General features: G+C 45.0%; 1 protein-coding gene and 1 long non-coding RNA gene across 3 annotated transcripts in view; one reads left to right on the forward strand and one right to left on the reverse strand.

Moving 5' to 3' along the window:
• The window catches only part of INO80D (INO80 complex subunit D), a 72,465-nt gene extending 70,698 nt beyond the window's left edge, over positions 1-1,767 (reverse strand). Inside the window, exon 1 of one of the 2 annotated variants that reach the window (XM_040984545.1) lies at positions 1,506-1,767. The gene's annotated coding sequence lies outside the window, so the exon portion shown is untranslated. Of the gene's footprint in view, positions 1-1,355; positions 1,430-1,505 lie in introns of those variants that run through there. The other variant, XM_040984543.1, reaches the window with a different exon arrangement.
• LOC121159426 lies at positions 1,589-18,459 on the forward strand. The gene is made up of 2 exons (XR_005884360.1): positions 1,589-1,670; positions 18,343-18,459. It is a non-coding gene; the product is annotated as an uncharacterized LOC121159426 (long non-coding RNA).
• Positions 18,460-21,008: the final 2,549 nt, after the last annotated feature.

Here is a 21,008-nt window from a genome sequence, read left to right on the forward strand (position 1 = left end):
AAAGTCCTGATCCTGGAGCTGCGGAGGTGGTCAGAGGAGCTGCCCTGCCCACCTCATCTCCCCTGGCCCTCCTTTCCTCCCGCCGAGCTCAAAGCTGCCCAGCTTTTTGACAAGCAGGGTCTCCTGTGGGCTTCCACTCCTGGGCTGATTTTCCAAGACCACGACCACCCAGGAGGGGCCACTCCTATATCTGGGGGCCGCTCCAGAAATCCTGCTCGGTCCGGCCCCTCTTCACTGACAGTCTCCTTGCTGCCCCCTACATCTTCCTCTCTACCGGGGCCGCCCAGAAACAGGAGGATTTGGGACCCAAAGAAGGCCAGCGTGCAAGGACGGGAGGGGGAGAGGGGGAGGGGACAATAAATCAGAAATTAACACCCCCCGATTTGTGGGGCACCCGCTAAAAACGGCGGCTTGGGGTAAAGATCTTCCCGTAGAAACTACCTGGATTTACCTCCGCTCTTCCTACCCCCAAAAGCCCAATCACTAACTAATCAAGCTAAAGGGGGGGAAAATCCCTTGAAAACTTTTCCGAACCGGAAGAGAAGGCCCTCTCTCCAACCCGAGGGGCTCCGGGGACGTGGGCTGGAGTTTGCAGCCCCGAGAGGGTTCGCGGGGAGTGGGGTGGGGCGCGGGGCGCAGGGGCGGGGTACCTTCCATGGACAGGAACTGGCACGGAGTTTCCAAATAGCCGAGCGCTCGCCCCCTCCCCCGCCCCGCTCCCTCGGGGGTCCCCGGCGCGAGGACCAGGGCTCCCCTAGAGAGGGCGGCTCCCAATTCGGGCCTAAAATGAAACTTTCTGGGCCGCGGCTGCACCTGACTCCACACCGCCCCTCCACCCCACCCCACGCCCGCCAGGCCGCCCGCCCCGCCCCGGCCAGGCCGCCTGGAGCGCGAGGAGGGGGATAAATAAATTCAACTATTACCGAATCTGGGGAGTGGGGAAGCGTTTGCGAGAGACCCTTAGGGGGCTCAGAGAACGTGCGCCCATTCCCCACTCTTAGGCCCTGACGCCCCTGTCCCAGCAGCCCGGGCCTGCCGCCCCGCGCGAAAGCCTCCCGGCCGGCGCAAAATTCGACCCCGCAGAGCCACCGTCCGGCCCCGGGGCTCCGGGGGACCCACGGGGGCTCCCGGAGGCTTGGGGTGCGGGGACAGGGTGGGGTCCGCCGGCCTGAGGCCTAGCCGGCACCCCCTCTCCCTGCCATAGCACACCCCCACTCTGCCCCGCACAGGCCGCGCCGCTCGCCCCACTCCGGCCCCGGCTGGATCCCCGCGGCCCGTCAGCCGGCGCCGCCGGCAGGCGCCCCCGAGACCCTCGGACCCCAGGCCCCGGCCACCCCATCGCCGGCCCCACTCACCCTTTCATTCTCCGCCCGGGGCCTGGCGTGGGCCGGCGAATCCCCGTCCTCACGTAAGCGCGCTCGCCGCCCGCCCTGCCTGCGCGGCCCAGCCCGCCGCCCTACGGGAGCCCGGGGATGTGGGCCGGGCCTGGGGCCGCCTCTGCTTACCTTTCAGCTGCTTTTTTTTTTTTTTTTCCTCCTTCCCCCCTTTTCCCTCGGCTGGGCTGACAGATCAGAGTGAGAGGCGCTGGCAATGGACTAGGAAGCTCGGCTGCCGCTGCTACTGCTTCCCCCTGGGCTCCGGAGAGAGCCTTTCCCTGTCAAGCAAGAAGGGTGAGGATCATATTTTTATTTTGGAAACTCAAAAGTGCTCCCGGGGTCGGTGATTATTAAGGGGAAATCCCTGAATATACTCTCCAGCCAAGAAGGCAGGGCTGCCGGGGCTGCACCAGAAGAGGCAGCAGCCTCCTATAGCACCACTACAGGCACTGCGAGGACATAACACCAGTGAGCTGCTCCTCTGCCCTCCGAAACGACAACTTTCCTACCATCTTGGAGGCAGAGCAAAGGGGGGCCGGGGGGAAAGTGCACCCGCTCCCGGTAAAGTACAAATTTTGACTTCTCATCTCGGGGGGGAAAAAAAAGGTGCACACCGGCCGTCTACACCGGCACCTGGGTAGAAAACCGGGAGGGTACAGGAGACCCATTTTCGTGTGCTCCGGGGCCAAAAACGTTTCTGCATCTTCTGGTGGATGAAATCTCTGCCGAGACACAGCTTTTCCGGTGATTATTATTTTTCTGTTTTCTGTTGGATTGATATCTTTATTTTTTGTCCTCCCTCAGGCTGTGAATGATTTTTCTCCATGATAGGTCCAAGTTGGGTGTCTTGTGGTCTGTTTGTAAATTTGCACTTGAGGAGACTTTACCCGTCACTTGATTTTGTGTGCTTGTTATTGTATATGTAAATGTATGGTTGATTCCATGTTATATGTAAAAATTACTGTTACATATTACCCACCAAACTGAGATTGCTATGAGACAGTTGTGGAGATGTCTTTTGTCTCTTCTCAAAGCAGTGTAAATACAACCTATTGACTGTTCAGAAAGGCATAATATAGCTGTTGATTTTTCACAGTGCAAATAACAGCAGAGTTACTGAGGGGTGTAAATATACCCCTTCTTTCCCCGGGTATCTAACTGATCCCCTTTCTGGAAATAATCCTGATTATGTTATAGTCTGCCAGTGAAGAAAGGCTATTGTAAGCCTGGAAATAGATTTTAGCAACAGCTTTAGAGTTTTGTTTTTTAAGCAAAATTGTTTATTAAGAATCACATTGGAAAAACATTATAGCCAGGTGTTTCATATTTTAAAAAAATTCATTTAGTTTCCTTAAAGTTTGGATCTTAAGTGTTACTGTTTGCTTCCTGTGTCACAGATTTGAAAAATGTGCCTCTTTTTGCTCAACTTGAATGATTTCAGAATCTCCCACGTGCTGCTTGCCTGTATGAGACTTTTGATGTATTCCAGTAGATGTCATGCATTTATTTTTCTTTAATGAGCAATGCATTAAGATAAATAGGTTCAAAGTTGATCAGTGTGAAGGGAGCGTGGAGAAAGGTGCTGTCTGTTTGCATCCATTCTCCAGTTGAGCTCTTACTGCAGGAGCAGAGACTTTGCGAAGCAAGAGAAGAGGAATAGAGGAGGATGAGTTGGGTCTGGACTCAAACTTGTTTGCCTAACTTGGTGGGAATGAGTTTGTAATATCCGTGCCTCCAATCAATTAATGGAATCGTTTCTTTCATTGGAAGTATATTCTAAAATACTTAAACTATTTTTTCAGCTATATTTCAAAACAGTCAGAGCTCTAAAGTGAGATCAGGTAATGAATATGTCAGATATTTGTTATGTGCCTATGGATTCTCATCTTTATCCTGTATTTTCCTTTGTGGATATTTTCCCTTCCTTCATTCATGGGAAAAAAAAAACAAAAACAAAATAACTGAAATAGAGTTAACTGATGTTATCATCTTGGAAGCCTCAGTTGTGAAATTATATTTACAATGTTTTCTTGACATCTAGTGAGTGATAAGCATATGAATCGTAACAAGGAAGCTGCTTCCCTTAATCCAGACCTCTAGTGGGCTTGAAAAACGGGTTTGTTGACAACTTGTTTTCCCATCTACATGACGTGACTTTGTAGGTGTGCTTAGGATTTTTGAGAAATTAAGATGTGTCTGATTGCATGAAGTCGTTTGCACCTTTTCTGTGCAACCCCTTTTTTGACTTCAGGAACTTGTTTGCATGATGTCTGTGGTGGAGCTGAAAGCTTTGCTGCATAATCTTAGCATTTCAATGCGTTTCTCTTTGTCAAGTTAGAGTTGTACATGGCTACAGTCCATGGTATTTACTATCAGTTGAGCAAAATCTGGAGGATTACAGCCCAGCCAAGAAAGAAATCCCATTAAATTTGTAATATTAATGAATAGAGTTGGTTAGGATTTATTTCAGGAGATCCATTGAACTCATTTCAGGTGCTAAAGCAGATTTCTGGAAGCTGTGAGCGCTGACAACATCTGAGCAAACCTTTCCTTCCAGTAGAATTCCCACTATTCGGATCTGGCTCACGTTGAACAATCTACTATAGCTTGGTATCTTTTTTTTTTTTTTTTTTTTAATAATCTTACTTAGTTGATTAGGGTACAAACGGTCAAGGGCTACAGGGTGAAAGTGGGTAATACCATTGTTTCCACACTAATATCATTTTTCCCCTGTATCTGGGGTCAGGGGAGAAACAGGGAAAAGCCCCACCCAGCCTCCCACCTATCCCAGGTCCCCAGTGTGAGGCATGCTCCAAGGGTCCTGCTCAAGCAGCCTTGATAGTTCAACAATTCTGAATTGCTGCTAATCTCGCCATTCCAATCGTAATGAAACCTATTCAGAGTACACTGGCTGATATATTTTCTTCATGATTGGGGTTCTGAGATCAGAAGTTCAGTTGGAGGGATCACCAAAGAAACTTCATCTGAGATGTTCCCAGATCTGAATCTTGTGTGAGTTTGCCAGTACAGGGTCCAACACAGTCCATAATCCCAATCAATTTATGCACATGCTGGTAGTTGGAATTGCTGGGTCAGTTCTGTTTCCAGCCCTGTCTTCCTCATGAACCAACGGGTGTTGTAGTCCAGCTCGATCCTGCCCACTTCATACTCGGTCCTCACATAAACCAGTGGGAGCTGCAGCTTAGTTGGGGCGACTCCACATAACCCCCACCAGGCCTGCCCCCTACCCTGGTTCCCATGCATGCCAGTATGTACCACAGGCTTGTTCAGTCTGTCCCACATCCAATTTAACTCTCATACATGTCAATGGGCACCGAAGCCTAGTTCAACCCAACCAGCCTACTATCTGTCACTGTCCCGCAGCTATGGACTTGGTGCACAGAGCCGATAATAACACGCGTGGACCCTGACTGATGGTCAAAGCCAAAGTTTATTAGGAGAACCAGACTTTATACACTGAGGGTCATATGGGATAAGGGAGGAAGTATTGAGTTCATCAACAAAACCCATCAACAATTTCTATGCTTTTGTTTGGAACACCTTTTGTCTTGTTTATTCCACCAAGTGTTCTCACACACATACTGTCCATTCAACTGTTCTTATACAAATGATATCCAATCAGGTATACAAAAGGTAGCCATTCAGTTGTTTTCATGCAAATATTAGCCAATCAACTAATCCTGTGCTCCCTGACCCTCTAGGGTCACAATGTCCTCCTATACTATCCAACCCACACTGTATACTGGCAGGTGCCCCTCTGTTGTGGCTTGGTGTCCTTAGTGGACATTTCATACATATCTTCTCACTTAATTCCCACAACAGCTTCCTAAAATTATTTTCTTTTTCCTTTTAAACAATTGAGAAAACTTGTCCTACTTGTCAGGGAGGGTGGGCCTGCTGATTCTAAAGCTTCCGGGTCAGAATCCACGTGCTCCTGCCTGGCATTTTTCAGGTAATGCCTGCTGTAGTAACTCAGTGCTCTCCTCCTAGAAGTGCCAGGTCTTTGCCCTCTGTCTTTTACCAAAAACAAGCTTGGATAGCCTCTTCAGTCCTTGGTGGCAACCAGTCACATACTCACCTTCATCACATCTAGTACCTAAATCTATCAACTGCTTTTGGAAAATGCAGAAATAAATATATTTGTTACTTGAAATACTTTTCTGGAGACTTTCTTCCTGATTGCAAAAATAATTCAGTGTGTCGTGTGAGCACTGGCTTATTTATTCTACTAATCCTTAATTTCCCAGTTATCTATAGGGCTTGTGGTTGAAAACATAGAACTATTATTAGACCCTAATTTTTAGTATTAACTTGTTTAGCCATGTAAACATGACCACTTTATGGTAAATACTATTGGGCGATCATGCAGGCCCCTGCCCTGCTGGCTGGAGGGAGTGGCTTAAGCCTAACCTTCTCCATGGCCTTAGGCACAGCCTTCAGGCCTACACATAGAGTGTGACCTTGTGACCACCAACATGGCTAGAAGGTCTAGGGAAGTATACCTGACCATAACCTCTGATATCACTGCAAGATCTAGGGAGATAGATGTGTCATACAGTCAATTACAGCATCTTTTGTGGGCGTGGAGTCGGCTGGAAGGCTCCCTCCTGCCCTCCCCTTCCTTTAAAACCTCTAACCTGTGCTCAATACAGCGGACATTCCTCATTAGCTTGTCTCCAGTGGTTCTTGCAGCTGAAGGCCACCATCTGCCTCACCCTCAGTGATCTCGGGGCCTGCTGGCAGGCCTAATACCCAAAATACTATAGTCATGTTATTAAGGTAATACCATGTATAATCTTTTATTTTTTTATGACTTATTTATTTTTATTGGAAGGTCAGATTTACAGAGAGAAGCAGAGATACACAGAAGGATCTTGCATCTGCGAATTCACCCTCCAATTCCTCCAACTGACCACAACAGCTGGAGCTGAGTCAGTCCAAAGCCAGGAGTCAGGAGCTTCTTCTCGGTCTCCCACGCAGGTGCAGGATCCCAAGGTTTTGGGCCATTCTCCTCTGCTTTCCAAGCTATAACAGGAAGCTAGATGAGAAGTAGAGCAGCCAGGACATGAACTGGCACCCATATGGATCCTGGCACTTGCAAGGGGGTGATATAGCCAACTAAGCCATTGCACAAGGCTCACCTATATATATATATTTTTTAATTTATTTATTTTTACTGGGAAATCAAGTTTTACGGAGAAGGAGAGACAAAGAAAGATCTAACAGCCACTGGCCTGCTCCCAGGTGGCCACAATGGCTAGAGCTGAAGGCAGGAACCAGGAGTTTCTTTTTGGGTCTCTCATATGTTTACAAGGGCCCAACGCTTTGGGCCTTGTGCTGCTTTCCCAGGCCACAAGCAGGGAGCTAGATGGCAAGTGGAGCAGCTGGGACACAACCGGCTCCCATATGGGATCCTGGTGCATACAAGGCAAATATTTAGTCACTAAGCTATCACATTTGGCCCTCACCTATATTCTTAGAAGATCTTATTCACAAATTGTTTTGTAGATTTTAAGTGAAACATGTATACATGTTTAATAGAACTGTCTTTAAGTAGTGAAGTCATGGCTTTTATGGACAAATGGTTACTGATAGAATCAGCAAATGTTGGGCCCAGCACAGTAGCCTAGTGGCTAAAGTCCTGGCCTTGCATTCACCAAGATCCCATATGGGTGCCAGTTCTTGTCCTGTCTGCTCTACTTCTCATTTAGCTCCCTACCTATGGCTTGGGAAGGCAATAGAGGATGGCCCAAAGCCTTGGAACCATGCACCTGCGTGGGAGGCCTAGAGAAAGTTCCTGGCTCTTCAGATCAGCTCAGCTCATGCCCTTGTGGCCAGCTGGGGAATAAACCAACAGCTGGAAGCACTTTCTCTCTATCTCTCCTTCTCTGTACATCTAACTTTCCAATTAAAAAAAAAAAAATGAATCACCAAGTGTTTAAACACTGACAACAGACATGGTTATTAGTGTTCAGTTGTATTTGGAGGCGAGGGGAAAGGAGGGAGACGTGCCTTGCTTATCATACATGTGTTTTTCCTAATATTTGCAGAGGCAGACTCAAAAGCCACACAAAGGATCTCTAGCTATTGCAGAAACTCTGAGTTGCTGAGAGGATGAAAGGGGGGCGCAGTAAGAGCCTGAACATTCGGAAAACCATGTCATTAGGATGCCCAAAGACAGACATCTTTCTCACTCTAAGCATTATTGTTTTGGAAACATTTGTTGGTAGTGTTTCAAGCTAAAACAAAGTTTTGGATTTCATTGTGGTTACTGTGCCCTACAACAAAACATTTCTGAGAGAAGCATTGTGTTTGGCAGATATCTGCATCACAGCTTTAGTTTATTGAAGTATGAGTTGTCTTGAGAAAGATTTAGCTACAGTCAGAATATAAGGAAAACTTGTGTTGCTAATCTCCCAGATTCTAACACCTAATTCAGAGGAAGAAAAGCTTGGGAATTATTACTGGACTGTAGACCAGAATCCTAGAGAGTTTACTTTTAGTTTTTGATTGTGAAATCCTCACAAGGGCCAAATAATACAGAGACCAGATGGCCAGTGTCAGCAGCAGGGCAAGGTGTGTCTCCTGGCACACTGTGCCATGGATGAGGCAGAAGTGACTTTGCTGCACAAGCGGTAGGTGTTTTAAGGTCATTACATTGACTTCTGGTCATTGAGAAAAACAGCTCTCCAAAATAAGCCATATTTACTAATGATTAGTACAAGGAACCCCCTGAAGCTGTATTAAAGATTGGATTTGGGAGGACTTAAAAATTGGACAGTCATTGTGGCACAGTGAGATAAGCCACTGCTTGCAACACTCAGAGTGTCAGTTTGAGTTCAGCTACTCCACTCCCAGTCCCACTTCCAGCTAAGGTACCTGGGAAGCGGGTGATGGCCCAAATACTCAGACTCCTGCCATCCAAGTGGGAGATCTGGATAGTTTGTGGGCTCCTAACTTCAACTTTCATGGACAAATAGATTATGGGCTCCGAACTCACAGTAGTGTTTTAGAACATAGCCCATTGGATTCATAGGTTTGGATTCTCTGTGCTTTAACATCTGTGCCATGTGACTGTTAAAAACAGCGAGAATTCAGCAGAAAGAGTGGGAAAATGAAGGAAAATCCTCTCATTCGAGTAAAATAAGAATTAACTTTTCCAATGTTCACATGCTTAATTTGAATTTGAACAGGAAAGATAATCAAAGATACAAGCGTTGTAGTGCACCAGAAAGAAAGAGAACACTTGACAACTTGGTCCTGTTTACCTCCGACACTGTGTATAGAGGAGTTTCCTTTTTATACATTTCTGGGCACCAGAGGATCTTGGAGGTATTTGCATTTTATTCTCTAGGAGAACCAGAAAGAGAGAAACGAGGGGCAAAAGCAGGTTGTGACTCTAGTAAAACCCACCCAGTCTACCCGTCTTCTGCTGCTGCTCTCCTCGCCGCAGCCCGCAAGGGGTGTCTGATCTTCGAAGCCGCTTTGCTCTGCTCTCTGATCTCAACTCTACGCCACAGAGCCCACCCTGCCTTCCGCACTTTGCTCAGGGTCTTGTCCCTGCAAGCCTTCTGATGTCAAGTCTATAGTGAACTTACTACTAGTTTAAGTCTATGTATTCTAAATCTGGAGGGAATTTGGTGATGTTTTTTTTGTTTGTTTGTTTTCCCCCTGCACACTCGAGGTGCCATGAAGGTTAAGAGTTTGAGCTATACAGTTGAGGCTTTCTGTCTTAGGACCTTAGCTCTGCTGGTTTCCTTCTTCATGACCCTGTACAAACTCCTTAACCTCTCATATCTAAAAATAGGGATAATAAGAGTACCTACTGCCCAGGGTGTGTTCAGAGCATTGTATGGGATGATGAAAGGTACCAGGCTAAATCTCCAGAACATAGCAAGTGCTAAGTAAAAGTTCAGTGTCAGGAAGCAAGGGGCAGGCACTGTGGTACAGCACGTTAAGCTTCCACTTGAAACACCAACAACCTAGACCAGAATGCCAGCTCAGGTCCTGGCTACCTGCTTCCAATCCAGCTTCCCGGTAACATGCCTGGAAGGTACAACTCCAGTGCCTGGGTCGGCCCCTGCCATGCATGTGGTGGACAAAAATAGAGTTCCCGGGCCCGGCAGCATGGCCTAGCAGCTAAGGTCCTCGCCTTGAACGCGCCAGGATCCCATATGGATGCCGGTTCTAATCCCGGCAGCTCCACTTCCCATCCAGCTCCCTGCTTGTGGCCTGGGAAAGCGATCGAGGACGGCCCAAAGCCTTGGGACCCTGCACCCGTGTGGGAGACCTGGAGGAAGTTCCTGGATCCTGGCTTCAGATTGGCATAGCATCAGCCCTTGTGCTCACTTGGGGAGTGAATCATTGGAGGGAAGATCTTCCTCTCTGTCTCTCCTCCTCTCTGTATATCTGACTTTCCAATAAATAAATAAATCTTATCAAAAAAAAAAAAAAGAATAGAGTTCCCGACTCGTGACTTTGGCCTGACCTGTATCTGGCTGCTGTCCCTCTTTGACGAGTGAACCAGTGAATGAAAGAGCTCTCATTCTCTCAGTCTTTCATGTCCATTTTCTTTCTTTTTTTCTGTCTTTCTTCCTTTTTCTCCATCACTCTTTTAAATAGAAAAGTCAATTTTAAAAAGTTAAACATCACTGTTTTATTTAATGCAACTGAGAGAGTACACTTGGTCTTGCCAGTTGAATTCAACAAAGAACGAGTCACAGAAGTCAAATGTGATTATAGTATATTGATATTAATATCTACATTAAAACAGCAACAGTTAACTCGTTTTTTCAGATAATCTTGGATACCTAGATTATTTATAGCCTGTGACAAGGAATTTTATCTCAGGTTATGGTGGTTTTTCAGACCCAATCAAGGTCTTAAAAATTTACAAAAGTTGACAGGGTTGGAAGTAGGGGGAGGGTGGCTGGTCTTGTGATGTAGCAAGCTAAGCATCTCTCAGAACTAACCTTTATTTACTAACTGTACAAAGGGGGCTCTGGTCTGGAAAACTTATTTCTTTTTCTTTTTAAGATTTATTTTATTGGAAAGTCGGATATACAGAGAGGAGAGAGAGAGGAAGATCTTCCGTCCGATGATTCACTCCCCAAGTGAGTGCAATGACCGTTGCTGTGCTGATCCAAAGCACAACAGCGTGACAGCCGATGCTAGGCCGATCCGAAGCCAGGAGCCTCTTCCAGGTCTCCCACACGGGTGTAGGGTCCCAAAGCGTTGGGCAGTCCTCGACTGGTTTCCCGGGCCACAGGCAGGGAGCTGGAAAGGAAGCGGGGCTGCTGGGATTAGAACCGGCGCCCATATGGGATCCCGGGCGTGCAAGGTGAGGACCTTAACCACTTGCGCCACCACGCCGGGCCCGTTAACCTTTTCTTTAAAACAAATTTATTCTTATTGGAAACTTAGATTTACAAAGTGAAGGAGAGACAGAGAAAGATCTTCCATTCATTGGTTCACTCCCCAAGTGGCTGCAACAGCTTGATTGATCCGATCCAAAGCCACGAGCCAAAAGCTTCTTCTGGGTTTTCCATGTTGGTGCAGGGTCCCAAGGCTTTGGGTCATCCTCCACCCTCTTCCCAGGCCAGAAGCAGGGAGCTGAAAGGTAAGTGTGGTAGCTGGGATGCAAACTGGCACCCATATCGGATCCCAGTGCATGCAAGGTGATGGCTTAGCCACTAAGCTATTATGCCAGTCCCTTTTATGTGTTTTAAAACAAAATTATTGGGCCCTGCGGCGTGGCCTAGTGGCTAAAGTCCTCGCCTTGAACGCGCTGGGATCTCATATGGGCGCTGGTTCTAATCCCGACAGCTCTACTTCCCATCCAGCTCCCTGCTTGTGGCCTGGGAAAGCAGTTGAGGACAGCCCAATGCTTTGGGACCCTGCACCCGTGTGGGAGACCCGGAAGAGGTTCCTGGTTCCCGGCTTCAGATTGGCACAGTACCAGCCATTGCTGGCACTTAGGGAGTGAATCATTGGACGGAAAATCTTCCTCTCTGTCTCTCCTCCTCTCTGTATATCTGACTTTGTAATAAAAATTAAAAATAAATAAATCTTAAAAAAAGAATGTTGGGGCCCGGCGCGGTGGCGCAAGTGGTTAAAGTCCTTCCCTTGCACGCCCGGGGTTCCCATATGGGCGCCGGTTCTAATCCCAGCAGCCCCGCTTCCCTTCCAGCTCCCCGCCTGTGGCCTGGGAAGGCAGTCGAGGACAGCCCAAAGCTTTGGGACCCTGCACCCGTGTGGGAGACCCGGAAGAGGCTCCTGGCTTCAGATCGGCATAGCATCGACCGTTGCGTTCACTTGGGGAGTGAATCATTGGACGAAAGATCTTCCTCTCTCTCTCCTCTCTGTATATCCGCCTTTCCAATGAAAAAATAATAAAAATAAATATTTTTTTTAAAAAAAGAATGTTATAAAAAAAAATTATTCCAGCAGACAACATATAAATTCCTGTGGAATCTGGAGGCCACAAGCCTAAAGTAACTTTAGCCACTAGGTTACTGGGCTGGGCATGTTAACCTTTTAATATTTGAAAACAAAATGCAGGATAAACCATTTAGCTTTTTTATAAGTTGGTAAAGAATACTAGTGGCTAAACAGTTGAATAAATAGCATGCAGGAACCACTTAAGAACGTTGCAAACACTTTATATTTTAGCAATTGAAAAAAATTTTTTTTTTAAAATCACTGCTTTTGCATGTGTAATGAATGGTTGCTCGGTGCAAGATACTTTTAAGATTTTGCTGTCCTTCAAAACTTTCATACACTAATTTTGGTATTTTTTCCATTTTTCATTATTTGTATCACTCTGGATTTGTGTATATAAATCTTCTTTGGGCCATCGCAACACAATACTCTCTTTTTAAAAATTTAATTAATTAATTGAGAAGCAGAAGGAAGAAAGAGGAAGAGATAGATGGGGTGGGGAGATAGAAAGAAAGCTCTCATTGGTGGGTTCATGCACAAATGTTGGCAATGGCTGCAGCTGCCAGGAGCAAGAGTCTTGGACTCATCCCAGTCTTCCCCAAGGGTCACCAGAGCCCATCCCTTGAGCCTTTAGTGCTCCCTGCCAGGGTCCATATGAGAAGGAAGCGGAGTCAGGGGCTGGAACCAGGCATCCAACCCAGATACTGCAATTGAAATGCAGGCATCTTACCCCACCTTGCTTGGTTGTTCAGATCTTTCCATTTTTGGCTATTGGAAATAGTTTTGGTTACTTTCTGTGTGCTCTGGACAAGCCACCATCCTGTTCAGCACATCTTTATTTTCTGTACCCAAACATTCTCTATATTAGTTCTTCCCGTCCCAGCCCCACCCTCAGAACAACTGAATCTTTTAAACAGATTTATTTATTTGTTTGTTTATTTATTTATTTATTGAAAGTCAGAGGGAAACACAGAGAACTTCCATCTGCTGGTTCACTCCCATCACCTCCCCAGGATATCCTCAAGGACTGGGAGTGGCCAGGATGAACTGAGGGGCCACTTCTGAATCTCTGGCAAGTGGCAGGGACCTAGGCACCTGGCCAGTTACACGCTGCATCCCCTGGCTGCTAGCATGCAACTGGGTCAGAAGTTGAGCAGCCAGGAGACGAAATGGCATGGCAGGCAGGTGTATCCCAATGCTAGCCCTAAGTGAATCACTTTTCTAAGAATTACTAATTTTAATCCCAGAGAACTAGAATTAGCTTCTGTTGGCTACAAACTAGTGTCTCCATAGGTTTGATGTAGATTTTTGAAAATACTTGTTTCTACTTGCTGCTCTAACAAATAAGCAAAGATTATGACTTACAGCAACATGGCCTTGCTTTTCTCAGAAGTCTACAACGAGTTTTACTGACTGACAATAAGGCTGAACGTTTCCACAGACTGTGGAGGGTCCTCTGTTCCTTCCTTTCTTCCAGCGTCTGGGCTACCTGCATGCCTGGGTTTATGGCTCCTTCTGTCCACCAGGATGGCGAGCAAGCATAGACCTTTGCAGGCTGCCTCTGGCTCCGATCTGCCTCCTTACTCTTCAGGATCCTTCTGTATTACACTGGTCCCACCTGGACGATCCAGGCTTCCCTCCCCAGTTTGGGATCTTCAATCACCTCTTCTAATTTGCCTTCTCCATCCACATGGTTCAACATATGCACTTTTGGGAATCAAAATTCTGCCCACAGCATGGATACTCTTGTGCTGGTGGGACAGTCAGTCCATGCAAATGGGGTCAAAGGAAAATGTCTTTAGTACATTTATTTTCACCTTTTTTTCTTACCCCAATGAATAGCTTTTTTTAAAATTGCAGTGTCTTTGCACATTTGTCTAAATCCTTCACAACTGTCCTTAACTCTCCATTTGTAGGATATTGGCTTTGACTTGTCCTCCAGCAACAGTGATCAACTCTTGTTAACCCATCTGTGTCTTTCATGTTTCTTACAAACAGCACAGATTGTTACACTGTTGTAGCTGTAAAGCAATACTTATTACTTGCCATAATGTATTACTCTGCTGACCAATGAGCTAAGTTTATATAACCTGTATTCACATTGTTGGTTGGGAGTTACGCTGCCAGAGCTAAATGAAAAAACAAAATGTTCTCTCCAGATTCATGGCCATACTAAAGCATTTACTATTTATTCATTTATCCACTGAGCAAATGTTTGTTGGGTATCTCACCATTCCAGGCACTGCAATAAATATAGGCGATGAGCAATAAGATGTGGTAAATCGTGATTCAAAATATGAGGTATTGCTTTTAGTAGCTTAACCTCAGGGCATAATTCAAGCATTCAATATTTATGTACTTACTTTCTATCTGGGATGTAGCTTTTAAAGCCAAGGTTTACCCATTTTTACTACTTTCAACTGAGTAGAAATAAAATTTTTGACACAAAGTATTGTGTCCAAAAAAGCCATTTAATACTTTTTGTTCCAGTACTGTAGTATGCATTTGTTCCATACTCTATCACAGGAATCTTTATTCTTTTTAAAGGATGAAATTCCCAGGAGAATTTTTAAATGTTTGACACAATAATAACTTAGACTTATTCATCACTCCTACCTACCACTTTAAACATATTAAACCAGTGGTTTTCCAGACCACTCTATAAGATAGGTATTATCATCAACATCCCTATATTAGTAGGGATGATACACCTGCTAAGTGGTAGAGCCACAATGTTAAGCAAGCGAACTGCTTGCACAGCTTTATTTCTTAACACAGAAATAGGTATATATATCACACAGTATTGTCACTCAGTAATATTGGAGCCAAGGATTGCTCCAAATCCTTCTCACAACTTGGATCATTTTCCCCAACTGTAGTATATCGCAGAAAAAATTGTAATCTTAAAGACACCTGCAACACCAGCATCCTATATAGATGCCAGTTCTCATCCTGGCTACTCCACTTCTGTTTCAGCCCCTTGCTAAAATGCGTGGGAATACACTGGAGGATGGTCCAAATGCTTGGTTCCCTGTTGCCCATTTAGACAACCCAGATGAAGCCCTTGACCCCTGGCTTGGGTACCTGGCTGTTATTACCGTCTGGGAAGTAAACCAGCAGGTGAAAAATCTTTTTATCTCTCTTCTCTAATTCTGTGTTTGAAATGAATCAATCAGTCTTTAAAATACAATCTTATCTAATGGGATTTTAGGACAGCCCAGGGAGAATGTTTCCAGCAGTTTTTTTCTTTTTAATGAAGTAGAAACATCATGTTTAACTTTCAAAAGATTCATGAAAGAAGCATATTATGAAGGAACAGTTCATGGTTTCAAAATGTTGGCACCAAGATAAACTTCTTTTATTCTCATTTTTCATGAACGTTTTGAAGCACCCACATGTGTTTTATTAGAGTCTGTTTTGCCCATTTGGCAATTATTATCCCATAACTCAGGACTGCTACTCAGTTATTAGAAAATTCTAGTTCTTGAAGGAATTTCTGGAATAATGATATAAGTAGATGTTGGCTGACTAGTGACAGATATTTAAATATATTTTTTATTAATACCTAATCAAATAAAATAGTTTTCATGTTGTTTTGTTTCTTCATTTTAAATATTTCATTCACAAGAACATGTAAGTTTTTCTGCCAACATCTTCATATCTAGATTGTTTTCATGGTCAAGGTCATAGATGTTTCCAAGTTCAGTTTTTAAAAACAACATAAATTTAGATAAGTGAGAAATTTTTTTTTTTAAGATTTATCTATCTAAAAGGCAGAGTTGCAGAGCAGGAGGGATAGAGATCTTGCATGCACTGGCTCACTCCCCAAACGGCTGCAGTGGCTGGGACTAAGTCCCACTGGGTGCAGGAGCCGGAGGACTTGTGCCATCTGCTGCTGCTTTCCCAGACATGTCAGCAGGGAGCTGGATCCAAAGCAGAGCAGCTAGGACTTGAATTGACACCATATGGGATGCCAGCATTACATGTGGTACCTTAGCTTGCTGTGCCGCAATGCTGGTCTCAGAAAAGTTGTTCCAATTCACACCTACATTTCTTTGGATTCTGAATAGTCAATAAGAAAGAATATTAATCACTGTAACTTGAAGTTTTAAAATAAAATAGGTGAACTATAATAAATGGTACTTCCATAGTCCAATAAAATACGTACAACCCCCAGATACAATCAAAGTGCATTTGTATTATAATGAAATTAAAATTTATCAGCATCTATTTCTATATGGCTACATGTGACTACCTTCTACTGAGTTGCAAGTCATTTCATAAAACTGAGTTGCTTCTCAGCAAATTTAAAGAAATTAAAGGCATCCTGAAGAAGCTATGAAAGGGTTCCTAGTGACTGCCAGAGCAAATGTTATCTGGGAATCAAAGTGGCTACCGAGTTGACATGAATCATCAGAATCAATATGGTGAGCACACGGGAACTGTTCCTGATTATGACTGCGTTGCCAGGAGAAGGAAAGTATAACGCATGGCATGTGACTGAATTACAAATCAAAAATGGTTAATGATCAAACCTGCTTAGTAATTTAAAAGGTAGTGAGCTTACCATTTGGAGAGAGAAATGAGTGACTGACACTTCTTTTATTTGAAAGGCAGACTGATACAGTGAGGGGAAAGAATAGAAGGAGATAACTTTCATCTGATATTTCACAAATGGCTGCAACAGCCAGGCCAGACCAAAGGCTGGAGCCAGGCACTCCAAGCAGGTCTCTCCCATGGGTGGAGCGGTACAAGTCTTGGGTCATCATCTGTTGCCCTCCCAGGAGCATTAGCAGGGAGCTGGATGGGAAGCAAAGCAGCTGGAACTCAAGCTGGTGCTCTGATAGAGGATGCCAGTATCACACAGCACCTTCACATGCTGCACTGTAACACCAGCACTGCCACCAACACTTTGATGTGATTGACAGAGAGATTCTGAGGAGGAAACGGACTGTAGAATTGACTAGAAATTGGTATGTGGCTTGTCTGGTCACTAAAGGGGACTTATGCTCGACTGCTTCAGAGCTGCAGCAGAGATAGTAGCTTACCCACTGTGCCTTGTGGGACAGTGTGCTGAGTCAGGGTTGAGTCAGCCTCATTCTAGCAGGGAGGCGCTCACTTGGAGAAAGGCTTGAGCTCCCCTGGGCAGCGTGGCCTGCTCAGTACAATTCCTTGCCAAGGGTCTGAATCAACAGTTTGGTGTCTGGAGAAAATCAGCTGTTATCCCCCAGAATGAAGCATTAACTTGTTCTACTCAACACTGAGGATCGTATGTAATCATCAGAGTTAACACATGAGGGGTGCGGCCTGGGATATAATATGGAGTAGAAGCAGGCCTTAGCGGGTAGCCTTAATTGTAAAGCCATTAACTCTAACAGCAGGGTGCTGTATCCAAAGCAGAAAAGCACCTGACCATCTTGGGTGGTTTTCCTAACAGAAATGTTTCTGCTTCTATAGTGTTTTTTCATTTTCTTTCTGAAAATTGCTCCTCTAGCACATATACTTATTGAATTACATCACAGACATTACTGGGAAAAACCAACCCCAACCAGAAATTTCATAATGGAATATTGATGTAGATTCTTTAAGCCCAAATTTAAGCATGATTAAATCTGTCTTGTCAGGGACTCATTAGACTTACACAGTCTACACCCCTTGGTAAGTGAAGCAGTAGACAGAAGATCTTTTTCTTGGAAAGGCAGATTTTAAAGAGAGGAGAAATAGCGAGAGGTTTTCCATCTGTTAGTTCACTCCCCAAGGGGCTGCAACAGCCAGAGCTGAGCTTATCCAAAACAGGGGCCCAAGGCTTTGGACCATCCTCTGCTACTTTCCCAGACCAGCAGCCAGAACATGAATGGAGATGCCAGCACCACAGGGTGGAGGATTAGATTGCTAAGCCACTGTGCCAGCCTGGTCAGTATATTTTATAAGCAGAGTCCAAATGAGGGACATGTGCAGAAAAAATACATTTTAGATAAATGTCTACCACTTTGACATATGACAGATTTGAAGCTATAGAAAATGTAGCTGCCGCATGAACAGATAGTGAGCACATCGGAGACGAACCACTAGAGACATTAGTGGTTGAGGAGTAAGGAGTCCATCCATCTCTTACAGAACAAAAAGTTAGCAAAGACAGACATATACGCTTAGCTAGGAAAGTGAAGGATAAACAAGGAGAGGGTGTGGGTCACAGGACGCCCAGAGGTTACTTAGGAGTTGTCCCATGTCCTCAGAGGGTTACTGTCCAGGGACACTCTGCTCTAGTCCAGTCCCTTCAGATTTGCAGCTACAAAACAAGCCCCATCCATGAAAGACTGTTTGGAAAATGGTAGTTTGGGGAGCTAGAAAAAGACCTACATCCTACTGTTGCTTAACTTTATCCATGGAATGATAAGCTAGATTGCATCTAATCTTGAAAAAAAAAAAAAGATGATTTTGTTTTTTGAGTTTTCTTTCCTTGCAGAGAAAACTGGGATTAATGGAATTCAATTCTGTTTTGCAGGGACTTTCCGGCTTCCACACTCTCCCTGGACTTCCTGGAAGAAAATCCCAAAGTCCTGGAAGGCTTTAGATATCTCAATAGGCACAGTTTCTGCCCTGTGATGTATTACTTTCTTTTTAATTTTAATCCAGAAAATAATGTACATTAGTAATGGATATTACATGGTCTGGAAGACATATCTTGCTGAAGAACATACTAAGTCCTGCATAGTAGAAATGGAGTTAAAGGCTGGATATGGGTTCTCTCATACTCACACTGAAATACTAAGTATTTTTTTTAAGTATCTATTTTTATTGCAAAGGCAAATTTACAAAGGGAGGCAGAGACACAGAGAGTGCTATCTTCCAACTTCTGGTTCACTCCAAATGAGAGCAACAGCCATTGGAAGCCAAGCCAATCTGAAGCCAGAAGCCAGGAGCTTCCTCCAGGTCTACCACACGAATGCAGCGCTCCAAGGACTTCGACCATCGTTTGCTGCTTTCCCAGAACACAAGAGAGAACTGGGTGAGAAGTGGAGCAGATAGGATATGAACCAATGCTCATATGGGATGCTGGCACGTGCAGGTAGAGCCTTGCAGGTTGAGCCACTGGCCCCAATACTAAATATTTTGAAGAAAATTAACTTAGTTTGGACCTACAATAACTTACAATGCACAATCTATAAGCAACCTATCAAAGAATCATTTCCACTGGTAAATAGTCTTCGCCTTACAAAGTGCATTTGAGGGGCCTGGCGCAGTAGCCTAATGGCTAAAGTCCTTGCTTTTCATGTGCTGGGATCACATGCGGGTGCTGGTTCTATTCCCTGCACCCCGCTTCCCATCCAGCTCCCTGCTTGTGGCCTGGGAAAGCAGCAGAGGAAGGCCCAAAGCCTTAGGACCGTGCACCAGCGTGGGAGACCCGGAAGAGGCTCCTGCCTCCTGGCTTCAGATCAGCTTAGCTCTGGCCATTGTGGCTGTTAGGGGAGTGAATCAACAGATGGAAGATCTTCTTCGTCTCTCCTCTCTGTATGTCTGCCTTTCCAATAAAAATAAATAAATCTTTTTTTTAAAGAGCAATTCAGTTATGAGCTTGATTTTAAAGTTGTAAGAATTTGAGCCAAGGAGAAGGCTCAACTCTAAACAATACAGATCTGCTTTTTTCCATAAATAACTTAGCTCTTTTTCCTCTTCATATCCTTTTCCATTAATATAATTCCTTACAAGGCGGTTGGCAAGAACTAATGTTCCCTAGTGCCTATTCTTAAACATCCCTTCAATGGGAGTTGAGATGTATGCTTCCTCCCTGTGAGCGCTGAGACTTGCCTGACCAAAATGTACAGGGAAAGTGATACTTATATTAACGTATTAACACTTACTTATTTTCATTGGAAAGGCAGAGAGACAGAGGGAAAGATCTTCCATCTGCTGATTCACTCCCCAAGTGTCTGCAATAGCTGGAGCTGAGATTATCTGAAGCCAGAGCTTCTTCCAGGTCTCCCACGTGGATGCAGGGCCCCAAGGCTTTGTGCTGTTTTCTACTGCTTTTCCAGGCCATAGCAGGGAGCTGGATGGGAAGTAGAGCAGCTGGGACATGAACCGGCACCCTTATGGGATCCCAGCATACACAAGTTGAGGATTTAGCCACTGAACCATCACCCCAGGTTCTCTATTTTAACTACTTAAGTCATAAATCCCCTTATTGCTTTCTTGTCACTCTAGTAATATTCTTGCTCTCCAAGCTCCAAATCACCTGAAAAGAGGCTCAACTGCCAAGACTGCCACACTAGATGGGCTCTGGGAGATGTTCCCATCTGACCAATTCATTCCAGCTTTCAAGCCAGGAGCAGAATGTGTGAGTGAAGATGCCATCTGGCAAACGGACCCTACAACCGTAGCTGTCCCATGGCTCCTGTCCTTGCATGTTTGGGTCATCCTCAGATAGTCCCAAAACTTAGCTGAGGTTCTGGCCTTAGGTAAAGAAGATTGCCCTCTGGTGCACTTCCTGAATTCCAGGCCCGCAGATGCTGTTGAGTTTAGTAATAGTTTTACAGCATCAGCTGTGGCATGGTTTATTATATAGTGAAAGGTAAGTCAAACGCCTTTTCCTGCAATCTTTGTTGGACAGATGGCCAGAGACAGGGCTTCGTTCCTCAGGCTTCTCTGCTGCAGGTCAGTGTGCCTAAGTCCTCCCTATAGCAAAAGGAGAAGATGCAGTTTCTAAGTCATGGCAGTAAAATATTTATTGCTTCTCTACTTCCTCTCACTCACCCGTTTCTTGCTGGCTGACGTAGCAATGACTGGAGCAGCTACTTGGCATCTGCAGGCCTTAACGATGACTGTCGTGGGCTGGACTCCCCTGGAAGCAAGCTGAGCAGAGTTCGGTGTACTGAGTATTATTAGACTTCCTGGAGGTCAACGTGCAAGGGAGGGGAAGAGAGCCAAGAGTGGCACAAGGGATGGTTGTCTTGTAACACCCATGCGACACCCTAAGCGAGGTTGGGGGCAAAAATGAATGCTCAGAATTGTCCCTCACTGGGCTGAGACCATCTAGCCTTTAAAATCCTGCATATAACAGCCGTTATATGGGTTGTTCTGACATATGATCTTAAGTTGACATATGATCAGTAAGTTACCTATTACTGCATAACAGACCCAAAAAATAGTGGCTAAAAGCATTTATTGCCT

This window comes from Ochotona curzoniae, unplaced genomic scaffold, assembly GCF_017591425.1.
Source record: "Ochotona curzoniae isolate NIBS_2020 unplaced genomic scaffold, NIBS_Ocur_1.0 contig_4148, whole genome shotgun sequence".
NCBI lineage: Eukaryota > Metazoa > Chordata > Mammalia > Lagomorpha > Ochotonidae > Ochotona > Ochotona curzoniae.